The following is a 10,233-nucleotide window of genomic DNA, read 5'->3' on the forward strand; positions in this document are numbered from 1 at the left end:
GAGATGGAATATAACAAATAAAAAAATAGAAATAAAAAATAAATAATTCAAATAAGTTAAAATTGGATTACATCAATAGCATAAAAGTAAGAAACGTATTCTTTAAATGAAAAACATCCTTGTTCACTCTTCTATTAAACGGCACCTCTACGCTGAGGCAAACAGCTCTACCTTTTTTCTCGATGGACACCACAGGTTTTGATTAAACATTTCATCTCTGGCACTTTATACAACCTTGTTTGCACAACTGCAACTTTTTATTTTTGATGTAACTGGTGGATTTTGTGAAGTTTGACACCTGGAGACACTTGTTGCTGACACCCATGATGAGCTACTCGACCACCGGCCTGGAGCTGGAGTTCAGACATTCCAGCAAAGCTATGGAGACTCTCACCTGAGCAGAATCACCAGTGTGAAGGTCCAGAGAATGAACCAGAGTGGCAACACACTTAACCCCTCTCCTCCTCAGTATGATGAGGTCACTCGCCCTGAGCTTCTCTGCCCCCGCCTCTGAGAATCAGACCATGACATCGACTGTGAGGGTCTGGTCTGAAGATGTTGAGGACTCCCTTCAGGAGTGTTTCCATATGACACACTGAGAACACATTACTGGTCTCTCTTAAAACGCCACCGATTATATCAGTTTCTGTGTGAACAGCATTGTGCTGTCCATAAAGCTCCACTGCTTCCTTCATAAACCTATGAAGGAATCCCACACCTTCTCAGGAAGAGGATTTTCATGGTGAGGGTCCGGGAGGAACTCAAGTAGGTCCCAAAGAGGCTGAAGAGGAAACTGAGTGATGCCAAAAACAAAGAAGAGGAAGACTGAGAAGAAAATGGGTCAGTGCTAATGAATGGGATGAAATGAGTGACAGACTGTTGAACTATATTATTCATTATCACAGTCACAGGTTGTCATGTTTTTTATTGGCTGCCATTTTCAAGAGGGCGGGTCTAACATATCAGCTGATGACTCGGGCAGTTTTCAGGAAGCTGGAGAGTGAAAGAGTGGACATGATGGACAATGAACGACGGCCCTCACCCCGGAGACCCCTTGTATTTTGTCTGTGTTTGTTTGAAGTGAAACCTGTGGAGCTGAGGAGAACACCTGCTCCACAGGTGAGGCCTGCATCCTTTTGTTGAGGGGAAACAAAGAAATGAACCTTTGTAATGGTTTGTTAGTAGCTGATGGAACAGTGGTAATGAAGTCCTCAAAACAAAATCATTTTACTAATACTGCATACACACACTAATACTACTATATTATACAAAGCAAGCAAGCAAAGTTTATGTATATAACACTTTTCACAGACACTAGTCACAAAGTGCTTCACAATCATATGAAAGAATCAAACACCTTATGTTTATATTGATGAAATGTCAACATGTTCAATATTATGTCTGACGTCGTTTCAATGATTTCATTAGTGAAGGGTAAGAAATACAGCTGCTGCTGACTTGAGTAGATCTTGAGGTAAGTTCATCAGGTTTACCTGAACCTGTGCTCCTTCTGACACAGTCAGGAGCAGTTCAGCACACTGCTGCATTTTAAATCCACCAGGTAATCTCTTTCTCTTTATCATTTGCACTTGTGGTTTACAAAATATTCACTCATTCACTTCGTTTGAAGCTCTAGAGACACATTGAAGCATGCGTCTCCTGTTTCGATGCGACTTCAGCAGTTTCACAGGCACATGTGGTTTTTGTGAGTTCATGAGGTTTTGTGACCTCAGGTAATTTCCTCCACAGCTCAACAGAGATTTCAGACTGAGGTCTGCTCAACCACAGTAACTTCTTTCTTCTGTGACTCGGCAGATTGAATTGTGAAGTTTCTCAGTTGTTAAAAAAATGAAATAATTAAATGTCATATCATATGTATTTGATAGGTTTTGATTTGGTTGTTGTGTATTGTGAGCCTTATTGTGAGTGTGAATGATATGACAGAGTAGCCACTGTTACAATACAGCTAATGAGGATTTAACTAAATTAAAAAGCTAAAACACTTCAGGGTGATCAGGGACTTCAGGTTTTTGTAGGATATTTAAAAAATGATTTTGATCTTACTTGTGAGACTGCACTGAAGAGAAAGGCGTCCACAGAGAACCTTAGCACACTGCCCTCTGCTGACAGGAACCTGGAGCTGCTGCCCTCCCTCCTGCTGTCCATCATGCAGCTGCAGAAATCAGAGTACAAACTCTTAAGACATGAAAAGTCACAAACCAGTTCGTATGACTGCGATCTTACAAGAACCTCACCCATCGTTAGTGATAATATCCACTCTGGGCGTGCTGTTTGGGTCAGTGGAGCGTGTGGCGTAGCAGGAGTCCACATAAAGCCTCTCCCCAGCCAACAGAGCTCCTGTCTGGGCCACAAAATTCACTGGCTCCCCTAAAAAGAACCAGTGGCCTGGAGGGAGGGGCTCCCACTGGGCTGTTAAAAACAAACACAAACACAAACACAAACACACACACACACACACCAAAGTAAATCCCTCATCTGCATGTCGGTATTTTATATGCCCAGATGGCGTGAGACGTTTGGAAGATGTCAGATCTTGGTTACTTTAACACCAGATGTGGGAGGAAGTCCCACGTGCAGCTCACAAGAAAGTCTGAAGTCTCAACCCTCAAGTCCCAAGTTACAGTGGTGAGAATCAAGATATATGAAATCCTGATCATCAGCTCCAGTTTCCACATCAGTCAGTTTTACTTTTCGACATTAATGAAAACTCTTGCAGCTGTTTTAACATTTTGAATCTGACCAGATCTGTGACTGCAGCCTCCCACTGCTAATATTATTATTATTATCAGTCTTATAATTATTACCACCTCCACCAAGGAGGATTTGTTTTCACCTGCATCTGTTTATTTGTCAGAAAAAGTCTTGAACTGATCAGGGGTCTATTCCAGAAAGCAGGTTTAACAAACTCTGACTCTAACCCTGAACTCTGAGTTGATGAACTCTGGGATGGAAACTCAGAACAGCTGACCTGAGTCCGTTCAATCAACTCTGACTCTGTTCACTCAGTGTTAAGCGCGTGCATGTGGCGTATAAAAAGCCATAATCAATGGAGCTCCAATTCAATGACTCATAATGGCAACAAGTAAATAAAGAGCGGGGCCTCCATTTTTATCCTGTAGAGCCAGAAAGATGAATGTGTGACATTAAAGTACATTTATCTTTAAAAAACAGCAGAGCTGGAGAAAAAAGTCAGTCTTTTATCCGTGTTGGTCCAGCAGGTCTCAAATTTGTGACTTAAGTCTGACTTGAGTGAAATCATGTGACTCAGCTCCCCACCTCTGCTTAACACCAAAACTTCAAACCAGCACATCATCATCGTCAGCTGTCATCGGTCCTATTTGTCGGACAGATGTTGGTGTCGGACGTCGTCCTGACATTGAATTTTGGTCACCTGACGTCACAACCTACATTCAACCAAATATCAACATCTAATGACGTCAGTGGCAGCTGCCTGCAGGGATGTGTTCATATCTACAGATCTCAGTTCATCTTGGACCCACACAGAAAACACACACAGGTCACAGTGTTCCAAGTTAATGACTTCAGGCTGACTATGCTGACAAGACCTACAGTTTGTGTTAATTAGTATTAGACGGGTTAATAACTGTATTCACTGTAGACTCAACACGTTTCACATTAGAAAGGTGGAAGTCATTGTTCAGTTCAAAAACAACATGAGTGTCCATTTTAAAGTTAAACTTCAAACATTAGATTCTAGATGTGATGGCAGTTTTAAACAGATCCTGTCAGATTATTCAGTTAATACATCAAACAAATAGTGAATAGTGAACAAATAGTGACACAGAAGTCTGTCTCAGATGCTGCAGGTGTGTTACCGTTACAGACAGTGAGGCTGAAGCCGGGTTTACTCCTGATGGTCTTCATAAAGGTTGTGTGCTGAACTTGAGGTTTGAAGCCAACTTGGTACGAGTAATGAAATCTGGGACAGGACAAAAATTAGGTTTTTTTACCACGTCATTCTAGACACTCACACAGAGACAGGTTTTAACACATCAGATCAGATCAGCAGGAACAACTCAGTGACCTAATCCACCTAATACACAATAATGAAATATCTGCTCCCTGACTGTGAACAGACTGTCAGTGGTTGAAGTGATGGGATGGAATAAACACACCCTAACCCAATCAATGTCAAATAAGAGCGCTAGTATCCAGCTGTTTAATGAACACATTCACAGCCATAACATATTGTAGCTTTAGGACAGCCTCTCTCATAGAGAGGTCTAGCAACCCCTTGTGGTCTGTGAATAGATTTTTTAAAAAATATTGCGTTAAATTTATTGTTTCTCAAACTATCTCAGTGACCACAGAGCCTGCTAACAAGTTGTGTACATGTGTTGTTTTCAATATTAAATCAGCTTAAAACATTACACCCACACAGATTCACCAGTTAAGTTTATGTTTTACGATTTACATTAGAAATGATCAGCTGACATTTGAAATGAAATGTGAATGAAGCTAACAGTTAGCCTGCCCCGGGACTGTGCTAAATTTCACCAATTATCAGTTTGTTAGCTATCAAACACAGAAAACGGTCAAGGTCATGGACCGGTGGATTAAGACCGGGTCAATTAAGAGACAATCAAATGCAACCTCTGACACAACAGATACAACAGGCAATGTACAATGACTTGATGCACAAGCTCGCCACAACACTACTGAAGTAGTAGTACGTTTTTCAAGTGAGTTCCAAATTCTGAAACACAAACACTTCCCGCTGGCCCCGCAAGACGTCACTTCCTGTTTCGTCACTCGACGGCTGCCATCGAAAAGTTTAGGAAACACTGCTTTAGAGGAATGAGGAGACATGGAGGATCTGAGGAGACAGGACCCAAGGAAACATGTTCTTAGAGAAATGATTCATCCTTTCCTCTGAACCATCCACTGAAGCAACTCCCATCTCTGATGATGTCACAGCTGGATCAGCTGTCAAAGCTCTGCTCCAACCTTTGTTGGTTTGAGGTTTCTATTTGCAGATATACTTTATTAGGAACAGCACACTAACACTGGGTATTTCCTCAGTTCTTCATGTCATGGATCCACCTAATGTTGAAACTTTCCTCTGAGACTCTGCTCCATGTTGACATGATACATCACATCGTTTCTGCTGATTCATCCCAAAGGCGTTCTATTGAATTCAGGTCGTAATTATGTAAATATCTTAGTTTATACCTGTCGTTTTTCACATGTGACTGAATNACTTTATTAGGAACAGCACACTAACACTGGGTATTTCCTCAGTTCTTCATGTCATGGATCCACCTGATGTTGAAACTTTCCTCTGAGACTCTGCTCCATGTTGACATGATACATCACGTCGTTTCTGCTGATTCATCCCAAAGGTGTTCTATTGAATTCAGGTCGGTAATTATGTAAATATCTTAGTTTGTACCTGTCGTTTTTCACATATGACTGAACGGAAAACACAAAATGTATTTATTGCTGAAATATATCAGATTCTCCTCCTCTCTGTAATATCTGCAATTTTATCCAGAATATAAATTAAAAGGGAAACAGTTAACAAAAATGATGAGAAAATCACACCTACACACCACACACTGATTCACCATCGAGGCAAAAATAGTGGATCTGAGAACATAAAACCTAAAACACAGGAGTATTACAGCTGAGTTTGTTGCGCTACTCTTTCTTTCAACCTCAGTATAAATCTGCAGTGACGTTGTGATGCAATTTCAGATCAGTCCAATCACGAGTGGATTTCTGAAAACAGGTGTGTTGGACAAGTAAAAGACCTCTGCAAAGGCCCATGTCTCCTCAGAGATAATTTCTCATTAAGAAAAACAAGCATCCTATCAGCCTACATGATGGTGGAGAAGACCAGTTCAAGCAAAGGAGGAATGAAAAAAAATAGTGGAACTGGCATGTACCCATTGAGTCACCACGTTTCTTCTCAATGGCTGCAGGTAGATTTGTCCCCTAATGCAATAAATTTGACTTAAGTCCAGTAAAAAACTTCTGAATGAATCCCCCATTCACACTCCTGTTGAAGCCTTCTCATCTCCTAACACACATTTATATGTACAGTCTCACTGATGGCAGACCAACCTGATTCTGAAATAAGCATACTTAGATAAATGTTGCTGAAAACCCTGACAGACAGTGGATGGAGGTGTTAATAATTACCTGTTGTAACGGCAGTGGATGGGAAGGTTTAGAGGTACAACTCTGATGACGTAGCCTTGTGCAGGTGGAGTATAACACAGTGAATAGGTATACACCAGCTGACCACCAACAACCTGAGACACAGGAAGTAGATTTAATATGAATTCACTTTCCAATCCATCTACATTTAAAACTGTTCATCAAGCTGGATCCTTAAATCTGGATTTTTATTTGCTATATGTTAGCTTTCTTTGCTGCAGGGATGGCATATTTTTGTAGTCCAACCCTGAAGTTAGCATCACCCTGGTTCCCTACATAAAAAGCCAATGGCATTTTTCCATTGTCTTTTTGATCATTACAGAAAATAAACTCTGACAAACGACTGTTTATGACACTGACACGTTTTGTTCAGCAGGATAATCTTCACTAATGAACACCATGTCAGTATCATAAAAAATACGTCATCCCTGTAGCACTAAAACCTGATGAAATTACGTTCACATAAGCTATTAATCACTTCACCATCATATCAGTTTATGTATCTGTGGGTTTCACACTATCATATATAGTTTGTTGCTATCAGTTCAAAAGGGCAGTTCTGAATGGAGCTGAGCTGTTGGATGTGGCTCAGCAGTCGGCCATTTTTTTAATATTGAAAAAGTCCTAATTTACCCAGAATTCATTGTACCAAAATCCGGTTTAAGATCATGGATGCAAATTTAAAATAGTCAAGAACTTTTTTGACGTCAAGAACTAAACTGCTTTGTCCAACAGATAAATTTAGACGTCTATCTGAAGCCTGACTATCTGGTATATCTAAGCCACAATCAAAGTATACCTTTGTGGAACCAGTCCCTGGTTGTGATTTTAATTGTGATTTAATTATCTTTAATGACTGGACATAGGAAGTTTGTGAATGTGTGCGTTTGTAACTTGCAGGTGAAGCTGGGAGGTGAACTACCTGAGAGTCTCCGCCGCATTCCGTCAGTCTGTAGTGGAAGTACAGGTAGCGCGGGCTGACCCTGCTGGCTTCGCACGTGCCCAGTCGGAACAGGGACGGGACGGTCCACGCGCGCAGCTGGAAGCGGTCAACGCGCACAGAAAGTTTATCGTATCCACACCAGACCTCCACAGCGCGTGCACCGGTCCCCTGGACGCTCTGTTGTTGTTCCGCTGGGGGTAACAGCAACGCGGTCAGTCCGGCGGGGAGCGGCCATTTGTGAGGGACCGGCCGGAAGAGCTCTCGTGCCACAAGCGGCCCCGGCGCGTGCTGGAACATGGGCAGGTGGTAGAACGACGGACGCGTGCCTCCATCTTGTTTTCTCGAGACCGAGTGTAACCCCTTAGACCACGTTGCGCGCTGAACCGGACTTCCTAGTGAACCGCAAAGCAACGTCCAAAGAAGCCACGCTAACAGCGGCATGATGTGAACAGGAGCAGGAGCTGGACTCCGAGTGGCGACCAGTGGAGAGTCTGGTCTAGGCTGCTTTCATGACGTCATTATCACACCTGCTGCCTATTAATTGGGTCCACACTGCAGTCTTTATTCATCAGTGCTGTTACTGGTTATTTTTCTCAGTCACTAACAATTAATCAATATCACAGAAGAGGTTGTGATGTACTGAATATCAGCACAGCTGTGATTCGGGTACGAGGCCATATTAGTTAACAGTAATAAGTAATAACAGATTATGATTTGTTTGTTTATTTCATCATTTATTTGGCTACGCCAACTTAAATAGTTCCGCAACTGGACTGGTACTGGGCTGTTGCCAAACAACACAAACACTTTCCTATGAGCGCACATGGAGGTGTTTGCTGGAGTCATGGACTGTAGGAGTTTTGGGACACCAGAAGATGCAGTGATGAAAAACTTGAGTATAAATATGCACTGATCTTAAATTCGATAGATTCGGTTAAAGCGTTGTTTAAATCATTTTGAAAGTAAATCTAAATCATGCAGGAGTGAGACGCAGGAGGAAAAATACAGAGCCGAGTAGAAAGTGAAATAAATATTAAAACTTGATCCTATCTGCTTATGAAACGTGACAGAAAAGAAGCAACAAAAATAACTTTTTTATCTTGCTTCCGGTAAAAGACCGAGCTCAAATTGTCTTCCGTCCATTGCTTTTTTTCCAGTGGATGAAAAAAGTTGGACCTTTTTCACCTGAAAAATGGAAGAGAACAGTTGACGATCAGTTGGACCTTGTATTCAGTCTACAATAGCTGTACATGGGCATCTGTGATCATCATGAAAGCGTTTGTAGTTTAACCTTCATGTGGGAGCTTCTTGTTTGTACTTTATGAAAACTATTTGTAATATAAGATCAATGTATCCAGTCAGTGACTGATAAAAGTCACCATCAGCCACGCAACACGTATTCTGTTAACAGGATAAATCAGGATGTTATTCCTGTGTAATCAAGTTGTGTCTGTATCCCACTTGTGTTTAAAGGTGGCAGCCTGTGTTGTGTACACCCATGTCAGTGTCTTCAAGTCCAATGATTTGAAGACTTCTTAGACATCATATCCAAACCGTTGGTATCCAGTTACCTTTCCACTTTCATCATCCCATTCACAGGTAAAGAGAAGAGAGGAAGAGACATAGACGGAGACTACAGTAAACCACTGTGAGATTGTAGCACAGTCAGTGAGACTTGATCCACAGACCCCAGAACAGCAGAACATTAAAGAAATAATTGCTGTGACAATCCCTCTCCCCCTGTGTACCTGTTGCTTCCTGTGTGTGGCTGCTTCCTTTTACAGGTACTAGAGGTGGGTGTGGCAAAGGGTTGTCAGTACCTGGGCTCATCAGCAGACCTGGCACACCTGGGCCCTGTGTTGTGTGCTAGTGCTTTTAAAACCATGTTGGAGCTCAGTCCTGGTTCTCTCTCCTCCTTGAGGCACCTTTCTGGTTTAGTTGGCATTTGGTTTGTGTTGTTTCTGTTGCTGCACCATACAACACTACATTCACACACACTTACACTGCTGATCTTACAGATTACACATGCCATTGTTAGTTTAGGTTCTTCTTCTAGATTTATGGTCTGTTTTTTTTTTTTTAAATTAAACATTTGTTAATCGGCTTGTCTGTGTGCATCTTCCTCTTTTGTCATGGCCGTGCGGCCTGTTTTGTGACAAAACATACCAATAAACATTAGGTTGCACAAATAAGAAATAAGCATACCTCCAGTTTGGTTAAAATGCTGCTTAAAACTTAGAGCTGTTACAACCTGATGGGCACCCATACAGTTCTGAGTGTGCCACTCCACATGCAGAGGATCATCTTCGTTTAGCTTTTTCACCCAGTCCTGTTTGAATTGTACTGTCCTGATTTTACTATCACAGTAACCAGGTTTGGAGTCCAGAGGATGCACTGAGGAAATATGTAAGGGAGTTTACTGTAAGACAAAGTTTTCAGGTTTTTGAATGACAATTTTTAAAATTGAATTTCAACATTTAATTGGCGTAAATTTCTGTTTAACTTAAAATGTTATACATTATATTTAGAATAAGCTGGCAGAGTGTAAATGTCCTGTTTGGCTGGCTTTGCAGATTATTCCAAGTGATCTTGTTACAGCTTTGCTTTAAATATGGACCTGTTCCAAACATGAGGTTCTCTGACAAGGGCTTTGTAGACACATAAAAAAACAATCATTACTATGTTTGTCAGTCAAGGAAATCAGCCGAACTTAAAATCCAGTGGTGAGCGAGGTTGCTGAACAAGATGATCTCAGTGCACTGCTCTGTAACTTTTTATTCCTCTTTGTCTTATTCTATTAATTCACACTTTGTCATATTTCTTTGACCGATAGATGAAAATATGAAAAACAAACATGTCAGCAACATTCAGAATAACAGGGTGCTTCTGGTATTTGTAGTTTTTCTGTTGCTTACCACAATGCAAGAGGAATCATCTTCGTTAGCCTTTTTCACCCAGTCCTGTTTGAATTGTACTGTCCTGATTTTACTTTATCACAGTAACCAGGTTTGGAGTCCAGAGGAATGCACTGAGGAAATTATGTAAGGGCAGATTGTACTGGCTAAACGCAAAGTTTTCAGGTTTTT

This window comes from Seriola dumerili, unplaced genomic scaffold (assembly GCF_002260705.1).
Source record: "Seriola dumerili isolate Sdu_G_001 unplaced genomic scaffold, Sdu_1.0 BDQW01000016.1, whole genome shotgun sequence".
Lineage (NCBI taxonomy): Eukaryota > Metazoa > Chordata > Actinopteri > Carangiformes > Carangidae > Seriola > Seriola dumerili.